Here is an 18,062-nt window from a genome sequence, read left to right on the forward strand (position 1 = left end):
TTTTCTCACATACCAGTAAACAATCACAAGGAAAACAAAATTTTTACAGATCTCTGAATCCTAATCATTAGCATAAAAAAATAGGTTAAGAAACAAAAAGGTAAAAAGTATCTTATATCAAGGCAAAAGACAGAGATAACATTGAACAAAAAAAGAAAGCAAGTCACCTAACAAAGATGGAAAACTCTGAACTAATCTAAGGGGTGGGGGAACCAAGTTCACACAGAAAAGCCAAAGTGGAAGCAAATAAACAGCAGTCATGTTCATGAGAAGCTAGGCCATAACTCAAAATTTGAAGATGGAGTTTCTGAAACTATGATATCTCTGATATTATAGATATATCTCTATATCTCCAATTCTGATCAGGTAATATATTTGCATGAGTGAAGAGCGAGCAAGTATAGATTTCTCTCATATTCTCATCCCAGTGAACAATTATTCTAAATAAAAACAAAACAAAGCTGAAGTTGTTGACATAATCAAAAATAGAAAGTTAAATTTTCTCCATCTTTTCTCACAGAATCTGTTGCAACTAAATGTGAGATACTTTGCATTACTAGATTTTGTAAGGCAATATGTGAATAATATTTTTAAGAGTGTTGTGTTCTTACTTCCAGGGCTTTGAGCTCATTTGTTAATTTATCATGAAAGCCGCTTGAGATCGATGGAAGAATATTCTGTAAAGCTTACCACGTTGTATTTTATTTCAAAGTCCAACCATCTGCAGTCAAATATAGCATAGCATAGCATAGCACAACACAACATAATAAAGTACAAATTTATTACAGTAACAGTTCAAAATTATCTTTGTGTCTGCTGATTTAATTATGAACCCCAAAGCTACTCCTTGTTAAATCAGAGGTTAACAACGTATTTAGCAACATGTGGGTTCCCAGTAAATCACAAGGATTAGGAATCCTGTAACTGGATTGTAACCTGGATGAATACTAGAGGAACATTTAAGAGTTCCTAGTTAAGACAGTGGACAATAAAATTAGTCTGGAATGAATTTTGTAGAAAACATAAAATGGGTTTAACTTGAAATAATTAAAGAAAAAACAGAAAATGAGGAAAGTCAAAAGATAAGGGGAAAATAGCAGATAATAAAATAAGGAAAAAAGAATCAATAGAAGAGGAACAAACTAGAGATAAAAGTTTAAATTAAAACAGGATGAAAACAAAGGGGGAGTAGAAAAACTGGGAAAGGCATTTAACATATATAAACAACGGTGTTTCAATTAAAATATAGAAAAGATGATAATCTATGTTTCAGGGACTGAAGAAAAAAAAACTGCTCCTAAAGAGATTTTTCCCACGGGATAGCACAAGCATGTATCAAGGAAGTTGTATGAAGTATCTACCCCCTTGACCATTCCTTTCCTGCATTCATCACACAAAAAAAATTGCCTGCACAAATGGCAGGCCATGTAATAAACTTTCTTTTACATTATATAACTTCAAGTTGCAAGTCTTTGGCCTGTGAACACATATATGATGTCTGAAAGATTTCCTTTGGAGAGAACCTGTAGTAAAGATAACATTCTTTTCTTCCGCTGTCATCTTTGTACACAGGTAAAGACAGTGTGAAAAGGGAATTTATTCCCTCCTTAGCAATATAAAGCAATATAATCCAGAAAGAAGTTTTCATTGGGTATTCTACTTCTTATGCAACCTACTTTTGAAGGTAAGGAATGCTGCGTATAGTACAGTTCTGACTGATAGTACCATTCTTTTCATATTCAAACTGAAGTACATGTCATTTGGTCCAGTGGAATTTACTGTCTGCAGAGTGAGTTTTTGTCTGAAAAATAGTTGTTCCATACTGCATGTCTAGTTTGGGCCTTTTAACCACACCAATAAATTTCATTTGATTTCATTTGTAGCATATTCTGTTTTTCCCTTTCTTATGGTTGCCTGAATCTGCTGACAATGAAGCACAAGCAAAATAATGTAATATGTCAGCATTTTAATAATACAAAATAACAATTTCCCAAAATATAAAGTAATAAACTTTAGTTATATAATGAAATGGTTTGGTTTCTGCTTTCTTTCCTTGAAGAAATATGTTGTTTTTCAGGTCTACTGTTAGCAAGAGATGATATCCTTAGAGTGATAAAGCTGGGGTGTGAACCAACAAGGGAATTCCAGGTCTGATGACAGGAAACAAACAGAAAAGGAAAGTGGTAGCTTTGTATGAAATAGACAGGACGTAACAATGAGAGCAGGGGAGCTAGCAGGAAGGAAAGAAAGAGATGGGGGCAAGGCCTGGGACAGAATTGGATAAAGCCACTCGGTGTGTGGATGTTGTGTCATCATTTACATGAACTCTTGGATTCTCTTAAGGAGGAAATCTAGAAGAATGTTTTATCATGTCATAGATTATTATCTTTGACCTTAATAAGAGGGAAGTATTTGAATCCCTATGATGTGGAGTTTCTTTGACCAGTCTAGGAATCCCTGAGAAGATGATATGACTTGTTGGTCTATCTTAACGATGTTTTAGCTTAGAGCAGGAATCCTCCAATCATCCTAAACAACGCTGTCCAATATTTGCTTTAAAATCTCCAATGTTTTCAGGATGAATGCTTCTCACTACCTAATAACATGTACTGTCAGGAAACACCTCCCCCCCCCAACTTTTGGACTATTTGTAAAACTTCCAGCCATTGGCTTGGGTTCTGTCCTCAGACACTATGGAGAAAAATCCCTATCCTCTTCTCTGGGACAACCTTTCAAGTACTGCAAAACTCTATCATGTGTAGCCTTCTTTAGGCTTTGTTGTTATTAGTTGCGAAGTCGTGTCTGACTCACTGCAACCCCATGGACAACATTCCTCCAGGCCTTCCCGTCCTCTCCCATCCTCTGGAGTCCATTTAAGCTCACACCTACTGCTTCAGTGACTCCATCCAGCCACCTTGTTCTCTGTCGTCCCCTTCTTTTTTTACCCTCAATCTTTCCCAGCATTAGGCTCTTCTCCAGTGAGTCCTTCCTTCTCATTAGGTGGCTAAAGTATTTAACTTTCATCTTCAGGATCTGGCCTTCCAAAGAGCAGTCAGGGTTGATCTCCTCTAGGACTGACCAATTTGATCACCTTGCAGTCCAAGGGACTCGCAGGAGTCTTTGCCAACACCAGAGTTCAAAGGATTTTCTTTAGGCTAAACATTCCAAATTTCTTTAATTGTCCATCATAAGATTTGCCTCCACGCCTCTTGTCATCTTTGATGCTTTTCTCTACACTCTTTCCAATTCTTCACAATCCTAAAATCCTAGCACACTACCAAGAATCCCCCAAGCTACCTTGAAGCATTGTTTGAACAGACAGTGAGTGTGATATAGTTATGAGGATGTGTTGGTGGACTTTTGTGAGCTATGAGGCTGGAAATGCATAGGAACAGGATATTAAATATTGTATTAAAGTAATATATTTTCATTCTTGCTTTCCAATGAATTTCAAGAGATGGAAAGAAGAGACAAATGTTTGCTTGTGTTCTGAGCTCTATACCAACTAGAGAGCATTTATTTTCTGCTGACCTTATGACTGTAATTTCTCTTCTGCTTTTTTCCCTTTTAGTTCTGTGTTATTATTGAATATTGTATTGATTTAAAAATTTTACATAACCTTGAAATTTGCTTGGAGAAATAAGGACAATGACTTAAGGAAGGTTTTTCTATTTTGCAACTTTTGGTTGATTGTAAAATTGTAAAATGTGCTTCCCCTTTAACAATAAATGAATTTTAATGCTGAATCATTAAATAAATTTAAGCATTAAATTAAGCATGTTTTTTTTAATTGGAGCCTTTCAGGGTCTGTTTATTTCAATCCTTTATAAATATTAAAAAAATATATTTTAAAACTGGTTGCCATTAATTTCTGATTATATTGAATGTCGCTTTGATTTTGAATTTATTCTGAATTTTTAAAAATCCATTTTTGTCATTTTTTTCTGAACAACAGACAAATGCCACATCTAGATAAATCCCAGCTCTCTACATTTTTCAAGCTAATTAGTCTAACTTGATTTAAACACAGTACATTTTTTGAATATGAATAGTGGATAACTTGTTTACATAATGAAATATATCTACTTGGAAAACTGAGAATTCCAGGGATACAAAAATGGTGAGACTTCCATCTTCAGTGGGAATCTGACCAGTTTATTTTATGACTGGGTAATAGGCAGTATCATATAAATGGAACTGGCAGAGTAAAGTTTTGAGATGACAACATGACAATAGCTGCTGCAGACAAGCCAGATTGCTTAAAATTCTACCACAAAAATGATTACTCATTATGGAAATGTTTCATCAAACATAACATAAATTGGACATACAACATATTAATAGCAAATTTTGTTTACACATTTTATCTCTATTATCTATGCCCATAAGAGCAATTCAATCAATTTTTCACTAAGTACTTTTCAAAATATAATTACTCTTATGGGCAGATCTATGAACAGCCGCACTATCTACACTATAGTTCACTAATTGCACTTCTGAGCCATTATAATGAATTATTCTTCTACGTTCCTTAAGAAGATCAGTTAAAGCTAATCACTTCCATCACATACATCACTTCTAAGAAATCAATCTATAGCAGCCTTTTCATTTACAGCTTCATTTCTTTTTAATTTTCTAGCATTCCGGGATATGGCAATAAATACATATATCATAATCTGTTAGCATCATAGATTTAGTACTGTAAGTCAGAAGCATAGCATGCGTTGATTAGTTTATGAAACCTTTGAGGCATGTTTCTCTCTATATTCTCATTTATTCCTAGAACTGGACTGTGGAAAGGATTAAAAAAGATGCTTTGCAAAGTGTATTAGTATGAAGGAAACATTCAAGTATTTATGACTTTTGCAGAGCTCTTGCCCCATCTTGGTTATTTGCACATGTTCTGTGCATGTACAAGCAACACTTCTGCAAGGAGCAAGGTGGCTGTGCATATGTGAGTTTTGCAAGAGACACAGCTGCAATGAGTATAAATCCTTCCATTCCCCACCATCCGGTCAGAGCTGAAAAAGCTTCTTAGATGAGAAGCGAAACATCTTCAGAGAAAAACCAGAAAGTCCAGTTCCGTCTTGAAAAAGCACCTTTGGGACAACCATGACCTGGATGATTGAGAATCTCCATAGACATTAAGAGACACAGCTGTTTTGATGCTTTAGAGGTAGGCAGTTTGGAAAGCAAGTCTTTCCCAAGCTTTGCAAAGTCCTAATGCAATTGAAGTACAGTGTGGATTGGGATGAAAGAAGTATGTTAAAAGTGAGAGCTAGCAGAATAATTCTTCACTACACAAATGAATCTAAAGCACGGGCTTTTAAATCACATTATCTTTTAAAGAAAGATTGCCTGGATGCTTTGTGCCCCTACAGGATGTATACTTAAGAACATTTCTCTTTTTGTTTGGAAAAGGAATAATTAGTACTTTATTCTAATTATTTGGGGTCCCTGAGCCAATAGATAAAAGTTTTACAAAGAAACAGTTTTGGGGAGTTATTATATCAGGGTCTTCAGCAAATCCTTATTCTTCCCAAATATAATTCTATCAAAGTTTTCTTTAGCAAGATTTATTGAGTAGCATACATTGTGGTTATAAGAATTTTAGAATCTGAACTCTTTCCCCTTAGAAACCAATTTATTCCCTTGTAAATTAGCATGCAGACTTTGTGATTTTCTTTGTAAAAGCTTTCATAAGATGAGATAAAGAAGCTTGTCTTTTCTTAATGATCTTCTGCATCTTTATCATTTGCCTTGTATTTTCCTGTTGAATGTTGTGTAGTTTAGTGCAGAAAGGAGAGATCAAGGGCATCAATGAGAAAAAAAAAGAGTCAAGGCCTTAGAGTCACATTGAAGACATCTTTTTCCAAGGATCTTCCAAAACCAGCCTTGCATATAATGACAGATGAATGGACACAATAGTGTAAGTGTATCATAACATTAAGATGCGGTTTCAAAATGTTTGAAAAGTCATGTTAAAATAATATATTTGCTATTGAAGACTTACCTTGTTGTGAAAACCTGAGGTCAAAGGAAAGTAAAGAATATTTGAATAAACTACATTAGCATACTCTTCAAAAGAGACAATAAAAAAGCTAAGAAGGAAGCAAAAAAGACCAGAACATATCTTCTCCTGCAGCTAGCACCCAGATAAGCAGGAATTTACACCAGGGATCAATCAAGCAGAAAACAAGAATCCTAATTAAGGAATTACCAAGGAGAAAACCACACCCCCACCAATACTGGGAGGGCAAGCTACTGTATAAAAATAGGGAGCAAACAACACACTCATTGGCAGTGATTATATTACCTACTTGGGTAATGAAATGTTTGCAAGCAAAGAATCAAGGTCTCCAAAGTTCAACCCCAAGCTAAATGTACTCTCTTATATTGGAGTCATTTTACACATGTGTATGTATCCTTGACTCAGATCTTTAAGACTTGGAGATAGACATGGTTGGCAAATGCTAATCCAAATTTATTTACATTATTTTATAATTTCATATAAAATATTTGGTTCCATCTCAACTTTGTCCCTTCCTTTACTTTTTCTTTTCTAAATTACGAGCTATTACTAGTTCACCATTCTCATATTCTCCTTACTGCTCAGAATTATCACTGTGATTCAGAAAGGAGTCTCTATCCGATGGTCCACTAATTGGCTTTATTTATTACTTTCAACCTTGCTTATGTTTCATGCAAACTGTCAAGTTTTATCAACAAATCTTTCTTTTTCACCTTCTCATTGTTTCTCTTTCTTATTGGTTTGATTAGTGAACTTTTCAGGAAACCTTCCACCCTCAGTGAAATTAAAAATGTTCTGCTTGGCTGCTGGATGAATTATTTCAGCAAGGTGCTAAAAATGTCAGGTTATGGGTATTGCAAGTTGTGGTTGTTGTTTTTAATTGCCAATCTTTATTGGTGTGTAGGCAGCTTGATTAAGAATGAAAAACATATTACTCCAGTGAAATAGTATTGCTAGTCTCCCTGTATCTTGCTTTTAAAATTTGAAAGTTGAATAAGATAATTGCTTGCTGCAACTTTTATTAAAGTTACCAGAAGTTGCTACCATATGATACTGCATTAACCATAACTTCTAATTATAGTTTTAACGTAAGTCGCTTTTACTATTGCCATATAGAAATTCAATAGATGGCTCATAGGTTTGCAACTGCCATTGGAGGATATTGATAAAAGGAACCAAATCGAAATATACATTGGGAAACTATTTCCAGAAAATAACATAATGCTTAATGAATGCTTAATTGTACAACTCAGGTTAAATGGGCTTAGCTAGTTTTACTAATAAATACATGAATAAATATATTAATGCCACCCAAATAGATACAGTCATTTCAAAGGCTATAAACTGATGCTGACTGTGGTCAAATCTTTGGCATTAGGAGGCCTCCTTCTAATTTTTTCTAGTGATTGTGTGAAAGATACTTTGTGTGAATGAGAATGAAGAAGAAATTGATTAATCAGGGTTCAATCATGCAAAGAAATGCTACACACACATACAAATCTGATACAATATATTTGTTCATTTTTTTGCAACCAGGAACTACAAAATAAGGATTCTTGGACTTGCAAATGGCTTATGGAGAAATTACTTGCCCAATCTCTTTCTATTGCTTTTTCATCTAGAGCAGGGCTGTCAAACTTACGGCGTCACGGCAACGTCACATGACATATCGGGACTTTTTTCCCCCTTTGCTAAATTAGGCATGGGCGTGGCCAGCACGTGACACATCTGGCCCATGGGCCATGAGTTTAACAGCCCTGATCTAGAGCAAACTTTTGTTTATATGCAGTTGAATTCTGTAGAGGTGGTCCTCAACTTATAACAGTTAATTTAGTGATCGTTCAAAGTTACAACAGGAAAAAAGGGATTTATAACCATGTTTCACACTTATGACGGTTGCAACAGTCCCATGGTCACATGGACAAAATTCAGATGCTTGGGAACTGACTCATATTTATGACCGCTGTTGTGTCCCAAGGTCACGTGATCACCTTCTGTAACCTTCTGACAAGCAAATTCAATGGGAAAGCCACATTCACTTAATAACTGTCTTACTAACTTAACAAATTCAGTGATTCACTTAACAATTGTGGCAGAAAAGAAAATGTAAATGAAATGAAAATGTCGTAAAACGATGCAAAACTCATTTAACAAATGTTTCACTTAAGAGAAATGTTGGGCTCTATTGTGGTCGTAAGTCAAGGATTGTCTATAGTTTACTTCAGAACTTTTAAATCTGAATTTTGTTGGCCTTATCATAGTCTGGCACATCTCAACTTGGGGTGGCAGATCTCATATCTTCCCTCTTCCTGATGCAGAGAAGTATCCTTATTTTCTTCCATAAGACTTGGAGTTTATAATACTTTGGAAAATTACTGGAGTTACCTATACACAAGAAGCAAATATCATTTAGGGATCCAATTAGAAATTCAACAACATATCACTGATCCTCTTCTCCCATGAAATCATTTTAGAAAATGATTTGTGCTGTGCAGTTGTCACATCTGTTAAAGCTGGAAAACAAGCAATTCTTAATTTTTACTTGTAATTACTATTAAGATTTCTAATATCTTTTCACTGCAAATGAAGAAGAAAATTTAAGCTCTGTTACTTGAAATCAATACAAGAAGTTTATTTTATGCAAACACAGAGAACTTTCTCATGATAGTTCGGGGGGAAAAAAAGTAGAATTGCCTGGAGAAGATATGAGTTTATTGAATTTTTTCACTTTACTGTTTCATAGGCTGTATCTTAACCAGATGCTATAAATCTGATTGCATCAACTTAGAAGTATATAAAATTTTATTTTAATGTTAAAAAGGCTACTAGCTTTGGTTCTTAGTTTCTTTTTTTCTTTTTTCCTGCACTTGAATTAGAGTACTGAAGGTAATACAAGATAACTTTAATAAAAACAGTTGGGTCTTATAGACTTAAATTTACTTATTCATTTTCTACATATATAGGGAAATTCTGGTAGGTATTCTTTAGGGTTGGTATAAAGCAATATACATTTTATTGAATGGGGGTGAAATGTCTATTAATGTAGCTGATATGGATATAAGAGTTCTGATAAATCATTTTACAGTGTTCAGAGTTACATTTTCTCAATTTTTTTTAAAGAAAGCATATTGTAGTCATTTTTAGTTTATTCTAGAAGTAAATAATATTGACACAGTCAGCTATCATTTTGTCAGAACCATTTTATCACTGCATCTAATGAAAATGTATGCCTTCAATTCTTTGTGTCTTGACCAGGAGCTTTTACATTTTGCTTTAAAGAAATATAAAACCCTACCAAAAAAAAATTAAAGCCCCTGGTGGTAGAAATTAAACTCTAGACAAAATGAGACCAAAAAACTATGGAAGAAATTATTCTTCAAGAGCACATGGGTGGTACAAGATGCTAGTTTTGGGCACATAATGCTCAGCCATAATGCAAAATGTTTAGCTTTGGCATTTCAAGATATATTATCAAAGCCATTGTGATTACTTTCTCCTTTGGGATGCAGACTGATATATAAATAAAAGGAGAAAATGATTTGAAAACCATGGTTTATGGTTTAGTGGTCCATGCAAACCCAACCAGTTGAGATTTGATTAAGACACAAACCATAGCTTCCTGTGATATGCATGACAGGGCAAAGAAGCCCTAGTTAATGTTGTGAATGAACCATAATGATGGATGGATCTCCTGAACTAAAGTTTAGAGAGTAGAAAAAGGCAAACTCTTGCCAATGCCTAATTTTGGCCACCAGTATAATATAGAGGAGATGACTAGGGCTTGCTTAGAATGTCCTTTTATTTTTGGGCTGAAAGAATAATGTTAAAATTCTCTAATCTAGCATGTGCATCCACCAGACCTTGTTGATTTTGCTAGAATGATAAACATGGTATCACGCTCTGCTTTTGTATGTGCATGTGATATCATCATACCTGTAAAAAAAGATACAAAGCTTGCTTCATGGCACTGCATTTGTTATTCAACTCCCCCATGCCTTATGTACATAGTAAGGAAGATAACCTTGATGGAGATATGCAGGAACTATTATCTAAGGCAAAAGGAGCTGAAACATTTTTTTTAAAAAAATAGTTTTTATTAAACAGTTTTCTTCATTTTATATCACAATTTCGATCTTTACAGCATTCCGGTATCAGTATATCTCCTAAGTATGTACAAATTATTTTCATTATTCTTCCTTTCCTTTTGTGTACATATCTATTCTATACAATGTATCAATATTGCAGTTACATACCTTTTATATTACCCTTTATTATCACATCTTAATTTACTTTTACATTCTTATTCTTTGCTTCTATTCTCTAACCAGTTAAACCATGTGTCCCAAATCAAATAGTATTCTGTTTCACTTCTTTCTTTTATTTCCATTGTTAGCCTGCCAATCTCCACACATTCTAACACTTTTTTAAAAATCACCATTTCATCCGAGGGAGTACTATCATTTTCCCAGTATTATGCATAGATGATTCTAGCTGCTGTTATTATGTGTAATATGATATAGTGAATTTTTTTATTATAATTTCCCCTTAATATACCTAATAAGAATAGTTCTGGTATTAGATCTATTTGTTGTTTAGTAATTTCCTCTAGCCAATTTCTTATCTTTGACCAGTATTTCCTTGCATCTGGGCATAGCCACCACATGTGGCAATATGTTCCTTGCCTCCTTTTACGGGGCTGCAACATTTTTGAAATCCAGACCAACACTATTATGTTGTGGGCTACAGTAGGCAAGAAGAGATAGCATAGATACAACAGCGTTTATTGACTCAACTGGAACTGCTGAACAACAGGCAAATTCCTGTAATTTATACTCAGGGCCCACAGGGCCTCAACCAATCATAATACTTGAAAAAGCTCGCCCAAATATGAATGTTCTAAGTTTCCCTCCAAAACAGTTGAAGTTAACAGTTAGGGTCGCCTAAAGGTTAGTTTCACTTTAGCAGGGCTTAACACAACTATATGTATTCATTACATAACAAACACGATATTATTCAGAAATGGTTCAGGCAATGGCCTAATTCACTGGATTATAAAGAAGAGGAAGATGTACAGCACAATCAGTCTGGCAAGACTATAGATTAAATCAATAAAAATAGTTTTAGCCTTTGTGTGAAATTGATTTCTTGGTCCGGCCTACCTGTTGGGGCTGACATATTACTGTGGCTTAGGTTTTTGATTAATACAATTATAAACAAGGATTTTTCAGCACAATCTATTCATGCCTACAGAGAAGCAAGTTCAAATAAAACCAGCAGGGTCTCTTTTCAGATCTCTTTGTCTAGGAACACAGCTTTAAAATACTTCTGAGTGGAACTACTTCTTGGTCATTTTTGATAGAGTATTCGAGTTTGGGAGAAAAAGATTGCTGAGCCTGTCATATTAATCAGAAAAGCAAAGAGATTTATAACACGATAGAAGCATAAAGTTTACCTTCATCTTCTGCGATACAAATGGGCATATTCAGTGCTTCTGTTATAGAAGAGATTCTGCAATAATAATGCTACTATTATAATACAATTTCTGTAATAATAGCATTTCTGTTATAAAATACCATTACAGAAATGCTATTATAAGGCAAGCATGGTTGTTTAGTATTGCTTTGGCAATAAAGGTGCTAAAAAGGCTCTGCATGTTATTGGAAATTATTGCAATTTTTTCTCATCTGGCACGGAAAATTTTTCACCCAGAATCTTGTCTGCAGCTGCAGTCTCTGGAAAGCCACCTTCATACTTCACAATGATGTTTCTTTGAATTACAGTAAACATTGTGCATTTATAACAGGAAATTATTGGACGGGCTAAAGGCAAAGTTCCCACCCACCACTATTCCATCTCTGCTTATCTTAATTCACCTTCTCTCGGAAAAAGAAATGTTTCATATTGGAAATATTTGCATAGATTTATCACATTTGCATAGCTCACCATTGTGCTTGGAGGGGGAAATAAAACAAAAGACCCCCATCTTTCCCAACCATCTTTGTTTCGTGTGAGCAGCCTCCCCTTTAATGGATACCAGTGACATTATTTTATTCATTTCTCTTTCTAGCTACTCGGTTATGATAGATGCCACTGAATAAAGACTATAAGGCCTAATCCAGCAAGAATGCATTGTGTGAAGAGAAGAGACTTCTCTGTGTGAGGTTGCTCATTATGTGGGATTTAATGGCTGCAGTCATGCAATGCACATGGCTGAGGATTCTTAAGATCTAGCATCTGTATGTGTGCAAGGTTGCTTAGTTTTAACACTGTGTTTAGTTTGGTAGTTTAACACTGGTCTTGTCTGCTTGAGTGATTTATGGTTCAGGGATGATACAAAAGCAAAAACCATTAATATTTTAACAATTAAAATATGAACCATTGAGTTATTAAGTATTAAGTTAAAAGAATTCTACTAAGATGTGCACAATGGATTTCTGTCCAATATTCACGATGGAATATTGCTCCTTGGTGGCTCTGAATCAGTGGTGGGATTCAAATAATTTAACAACCGGTCCTCCGCCCTAATGATTTCTTCCAACAACCAGTTCACCAAACTGCTCAGAAAGTTAACAACCAGTTCTCCCGAAGTGGTGCGAACTGGCTGAATCCCACCACTGCTCTGAAGGCGGGTTAACTTCTGAAGGTAAAGATGCCTATGGATCAGTTCCCAGTGATTGCAGACTCATGCAGTTTTCCTGACAGAATTAGAAAAGTAGTTTGTCATTATATTCTTCCGAGATCATTTTTTTCTAGCTTCCTATCCTGACAGGTGCTCTGGGATCCTCAGATGCGTTCTCATCTAAGTGCTAACCAGGGCCAGTCCTACTTAATTTCTGAAAATAGTCACTACAGGAACACAGAAGAAAGATTTAAAGGAGGGGGGTGGAAATTGAACTCATTATGCTGTCCATGAAATCACCACCATTAAAAGACTAAAGATGCTGTTTTAAAAGGCGCAGTTCAAACTCCCACAGAATCCTCAAAGCCAGAAACAAAGGATAGCATAAAGCAGGGGTGTCAAACTCACGTTGTCACGGCGGCATCACGTGACATATCAGGACTTTTTTCCCTTCACTAAACTGGGCGTGGGATTCAAATTTTTTTACTACCGGTTCTATGGGCGTGGCTTGGTGGGCATGGCATGGCATGGCCTGGTGGGTGTGGCATGGCTTGGCGGGCATAGCATAGCCTGGTGGGTGTGGCAAGGGAAGGATACTGTAAAATCTTCATTCCCACCCCACTCCAGGGGAAGGTTACTGCAAAATCCCCATTTTCTCCTGATCAGTTGGGATTCGAGAGGCAGATGGGGAATAGATGGGGGCGGGGCCAGTCAGAGGTGGTATTTACTGGTTCTCAGAACTACTCAAAATTTTCGCTACCGGTTCTCCAGAACTGGTCAGAACCTGCTGAATACTACCACGGCATGCGGACTCGGAGTTTGACAGCCCTGGCATAAAGCCCTGGCATACTGTAGCATAAGGTAGTCTCTTAAACAAAGAAGATACTTCAAAAAAGGACATGGGGTCTGGAAGCGCTTTTTCCAAGTAACAAATGCTATTAAAAGGCATAAGCTTTTGTCAGTTGCAGCTCACAAAACCTTTAATAGCATTTATTAGTCAGAAAAGGTGTTACCAGATTCCCCTTGATTTTTTTCTTTTTGTCATGGCTCTTCCTACAATGACTGTGCTTATGCTATTACTTCAATTTTCCTTTGCTTTGCAAATGTCATAAATGCAAGTATTGGTTGCAATATTATTTTTTCATAACTGTTGTAACTATGATTGATCACTAAACAAGACAGTAATTAAACAAAGACTGCCTGTACTGTACATGGTTGTGAAAATGATTGGGTTTCCTTTCTGAATTACTACACTAATAATGCATTTTAAAATGCAAGGATTAGGCTTTTTCCTCTCTGAAAACATGTTTAAGGTAGTTGAAACCTTTGGAATTGCGTACTTGTTTCTGATGTTGATGTGCATCTACCATGAAGAAAGCTAATTACTGCAAAAGAATGAGATATCATTGGTAATCAATAACTTTTTCAAGAGATATTATCACGTTCCATAAAACTTTATTCCACTTTAGGAATTCAACTTAGGGCATGCAGGTCTAAAGATTTTGGAATGTGGTTGGAATGAATTTATCTGCAATAGTAAACTTGCATGTATGTTTTCACACATAATTGTTCAACACTACTTATATGGATTTTTCAACCACACAGCTCCCTTCTCTAGTTAATAGTAGCTTTCATTTTGAATGTCTTTTCATAATTGTTTTGTCCTGCCTTGGCTGAAGATATTCCTGATAATTAAATTATTTGCAGTAACTCCAGGGCTTACTGTTATTAGCTTTCATTGGTCTGGCAGGAGCTGACAAAATAAGTTCGTTAAATTCTAGTTTGTTAAGTTTAAGCAAAGTGGGCTCAGTTCAACCCTGAGCTACAAATATTCTCTTCCATAGGCAAAGTGTTTGAAAATTTCAACCTAAATCTCTCAAAAGGAACTCTATGGTGAGTCAAACAAAACTTGCCCCCCCTTTTCATTTCTCCCATGCTGTTTTAGCACAGATGAAAGTTTCTTCCATTCTGATATCTTTTAATGTGTTTTGCTTATAAAGAGGTCTCACGCCACAGCCTACATTTGCAGAACTGGTTTGATGAAATGTCTTTTGGGTGTTTTGAAGCTGGCCTTTGTCTTTCTTTCTTGCGAACTTCAGTGACCTCTGTCATTCCTCTGTCATTGAGAACCGCAGATGTTTTGCATTAAGATATAAATATGGACCATTCATTCTATCAGAAAGGCCTTTCCCTATTCTTAATGTTTAAGACTTAGTTATAATTAAGCATTATATTTGAATAGCCTGTCTGAGACCCAGTCTATACACTCAGAATAAAGGAGTAATAAAGCTTTTCCCGGCCTTTATCTCTCTGATTGTGGGAAGAACAACTAGCCTATATATAAGAAAATTAACATGCTAGGTTGGAATTCCCCATGATAATTTCTTATATGTAGGAAAACCCTTTCCCTCCCTCACATAGTTTCTTTTGGTATGCAGTCATACAAAGTACATCTTGAACCTTTTAAACTAATACAATGATGTGGTCCAGAGAAAGCATTTTCTGCTAATTGCTGTAATACAGTAGTGTGTTTTCCAGACTAGAATTGGACTGAAAGGACTATGTTGTATATCTGAGCTATGGATTCATTGATGAGGTACTTTTAAACATTCATTTGCAACAGTGATGAAATTCAAATTTTTTTTACTACTGTTCTGTGGGCGTGCCTTGGTGGGCATGGCGGGGGAGGGATACTGCGAAATCTCCATTTCCACCCCACTCCAGGGGAAGGATACTGCAAAATCTCCATTCCCACCACACTCTGGGGGCCAGCCAGAGGTGGTATTTGCCAGTTCTCTGAACTACTCAAAATTTCCGCTACTGGTTCTCTGAACTACTCAAAATTTCTGCTACCAATTCTCCAGAACCTGTCAGAACCTGCTGGATTTCACCCCTGATTTGCAACCAATATAACAGAAATGCAAACTGTTTTTCAAAAGGTGTTGTAGGCAAATTCCTTTGTAGATGCAATAATGATCAAATATAAGATGCTAAATTAACATAAATAAAGCTTTCTACCTGACCAGCCATATTTTATCATTTACTCTAGTAAAGCCATGGCAAAGATCTCAGGTTACCCATATGTCTTTCCCAATACTAACTTTTCCCTTTGTGTTCAATTGGTAGTTCTAACACTCTTGTTGACATTTCCCACTTGATGTTTAAGTGATATGTTAAACTGAATGCTGTGAAGATGGAATTCCTGATTTTAATGCCACCAATTAAACTTATAAGTGTTAAGATATTGTGTGTTTCCTATTCTGCCCAAAGATCTACACTGTGATTCTTTTGCAAATAATTGCTCTCCCGCTCTCTAAAAATAAACTTTTCCTAGACTCATAGCATTGGTATTACTCCTTATTTCAAACTTGGATCTCTTTCTGTAAGGCTTCCATTTTTGGTTTCTGTCCTAAGCATCGGCACTCTCTTCCTTGTGGTATTAATTTCCATCCATTGCACCTGAAGGAGAGCTCCTAATCAAGGAGAGAAGCGAACCTAGAACTAGGGAGAAATTATAGTTTATTATAGAATAAACGAAGCCAAATATAGTACCCAACCATGCTTTTTTTCTCTCTTTACAGAGGGGAAAAGAATTTATTTTTCAGCAGAAAACTCAGGGTACAGGATGAAGCATAGTCTAGTGGTGGTATTCAGCTGGTTTGGACCACTTTGGGAGAACCGGTAGTGGGGACCCATGGGTGGGCCTGTCCACCCACTCTGGCACTATGCCGTTCTATTTAGCCACATTTTCTAAGATGTGTGCATGCGTGCAGGCTGTGCGCATGAGCAAATCGCATGCACGGAAAGCCATGCACATGCGTGGAAGACGCATGCACGAGTGAAGGGAGCGTCCGCGCGTGCTCACATTTTTGGTGCATGGCGAACCGGTGGTAAAATTATGTGAAACCGACCTCTGCCATAGTCACTGAGAATCACGTATTATACATATTTAATAATAAATAAATTGCATGGTTTACAGACCAGGAAGCAATCACCGATTGGCTGAGACAATTCTATGCTCATGGCTTTGACAGGATACCTTCCTATTGATTCAGTTCTGTATGAGTACTGTAGACATTTAAAGAAATATACATGTCCATTTTAGCATTCTGCTATGCTGAAATACTCTGCACAATCCATATAATCATTGCTGACTTTTAATTGTGGATTGAAGGGAAGTTGGGTGATGGAAAGGCTAATCATTTTGATTTGTCCTTAAAGCAATGTATCTTTCTTTATCACTCCACCAGAAAACACTGCAAAGACACATTTTCCTATTCTTTTCCTGGGTAGTTTCACTGAAACCAACCATGAAATTCTTCTTCTCAGACAGAGTGGAAAGAGAAAAATAAACGAGTCCAAATCCATGTGCAAAAGCTTCTATTAGATGCCTATCTTGGCCTGCAGTCACACACATTACCTGTGCTGTTAACATCCTGCTATTACAGACTAGTAGAGGCTGCCTACAGACATGTCTAGTTATATCTGTTCAACAAATCATCTCCTTGATAAATATGGAAAATTTATCTATTCTATGACAGGAAGTTCCTCCACCCCCACTGCCTTCTTCTTCTTCTTCATGTTGTTTGAAATGGTAACACCAAGCCTACGGTGCCTTTTCTCTGTTGTTTCAGGCTTGACAATATGGCTATCATTCCTGACAGCTCAACGTGGCATTAGCTATTCCCAGTGTCAGATGAGAAGAGTTGATGCTATGCTATGCTGTGTTGGAAAATTAGATGGGAATCTCTCACGCTTTCTGGACACGCGTGTGAGAGAGTTTAGTGCAGCTGCTCAAGACTCTGATTTCCTGGGTTTTTCTTGGCTGCTGTGTAATTTGATAGCCAATTTGCCCGAGGTGTTAAGAAGATGATGCATTTCCTGTGGGCACGAGGAGGCTGCTAACTAAAGCAGGAAACCTTTCAGGCAGGAAACCTTTCAGGTGCACACAATACTGTACCCCTTCGGATCAAAGGAAGCAAAACCAATTAGCCCAGAAGTTTAACCTCTCTTAACTTTGCTTCTGTTGTGTGAGCTTTTTAACCTTCCTTTCCCCTCAGTACTTTTCTTTATTCTTTCATTTGGTCTCTTCCTTACAGAACCACCTCCTCGTGTTTCTCGTCCTGGGTCTGAAGACTCGGCTGCTTAAATCCAAGAATTATTTTTGAGGGGATCAAGTGTACAAGATTTTTGAACGTGTGCCATAAGTCCTTGGCAGTTAGCCAGGAAACCTCAGAGGAGCAAAATTAATGAAGGGAGGGTAACGAAGAACTGGAGTGTGTGGCTGGTAATGCAGTATTCATTTAATTGGAGCAGGTATCGGTGCAAACTTCTCCATTTTAATTGGAAAAGGAATGGTGGGGGGGGCGGTGGGTATTCAGGGAGAAAAAATAGGAGGAAAAGAATGCATAA

General features: G+C 36.5%; 1 long non-coding RNA gene across 2 annotated transcripts in view; it reads left to right on the forward strand.

Annotated features, from left to right (window-relative positions):
• Positions 1-894: 894 nt before the first annotated feature.
• The window catches only part of LOC117660788 (uncharacterized), a 76,529-nt gene continuing 59,361 nt past the window's right edge, over positions 895-18,062 (forward strand). For both annotated transcript variants that reach the window (XR_004589797.3, XR_004589796.3), the window contains exons 1-3: positions 895-1,684; positions 4,870-5,176; positions 5,789-5,929. This is a non-coding gene — a long non-coding RNA (uncharacterized LOC117660788). The remainder of the gene's footprint in view (positions 1,685-4,869; positions 5,177-5,788; positions 5,930-18,062) is intronic.

This window comes from Pantherophis guttatus, chromosome 1 (genome assembly GCF_059756535.1).
Source record: "Pantherophis guttatus breed Tessera chromosome 1, ASM5975653v1, whole genome shotgun sequence".
Lineage (NCBI taxonomy): Eukaryota > Metazoa > Chordata > Lepidosauria > Squamata > Colubridae > Pantherophis > Pantherophis guttatus.